Below are 1,026 nucleotides of genomic sequence, written 5' to 3'. Positions count from 1 at the left end.
AGGGGATACGGGTTCGTGCCCCGGTCCGGGAGGATCCCACGTGCCGCGGAGCGGCTGGGCCCGTGAGCCATGGCCACTGAGCCTGCGCGTCCGGAGCCTGTGCTCCGCAACGGGAGAGGCCACGGCGGTGAGAGGCCTGCGTACCACAAAAAAAAAAAAAAAAAAGATGTCGTCTGAAATGGAGTGTGATCTTCCTGGAGGCGGCAAGCGATCGCAATCAGAGACGCCATCCCGCTGACAAACTGAGCAAGGTGACTCAGGCCCACTCAGACTCGAGTCACCCAGCCGGCATCGTTCTTCCCCTGGGTTCTCCACGGGACACCTGCAGAGTATAAATGAACTCACATAGGCGGAGGCGGCTGATAAAAAGCCTCTTCTCTGTGCGCCGGGATGACGCAAAAATGGCTTTGATCTTTTCATTCTCAGGGATCGAAACCTTAGTAGGGAGCGTTCATCACATGGCCGGTCAGCTGGGGGCGCCCGGCCTCAGTCGCCCTGCCCCTTCTCCCAGATGCTGGAAACCACATCTGACAGCTCTCGGGGGGTGGATGAAGTCAGTATCAAATATTTCTTTGCCAGGAAGCGTTTTTGGCTCTAGGGGTAATGGACGTATAGATGAGTCTCTGAGTATGAAAAGTTAGGTGATGGCTTGTTTCCCAGGGCTGGGCCACGGCAGTACATCACCGCCGGCTCCGGAAGCCCGCACGCTCCAGAGTATGGCCCCGGGACCAAGCGGGGAGGCCTTGTCCGGCTCCGGGCCTTTGGGGTATGCGGTTTTGCTACTGTCCTGACATTCTGGCAGGAAGCTCTTGTGAATCACCAGAGATGGAATCTTTCAAAAATAACCCGTACGTGGCTCTGGTTTGCGAAGTGTCTTGACACCGCCAGCCTTTAATTAACTGTGCCTTGCCGTTGGGGACTTAGGGATGACCACTTTGCAGGCTGCAAGTGATGGTTTGAGTCACCAAGAGCAGCAGCAAATGCAGGTGTTTGAGGTGGAGGGGCCCTGGGTCGACTTGTCCAAGA

Source organism: Physeter macrocephalus, chromosome 3 (genome assembly GCF_002837175.3).
Source record: "Physeter macrocephalus isolate SW-GA chromosome 3, ASM283717v5, whole genome shotgun sequence".
NCBI lineage: Eukaryota > Metazoa > Chordata > Mammalia > Artiodactyla > Physeteridae > Physeter > Physeter macrocephalus.
Note: the sequence above shows the minus strand (reverse complement) of the source record.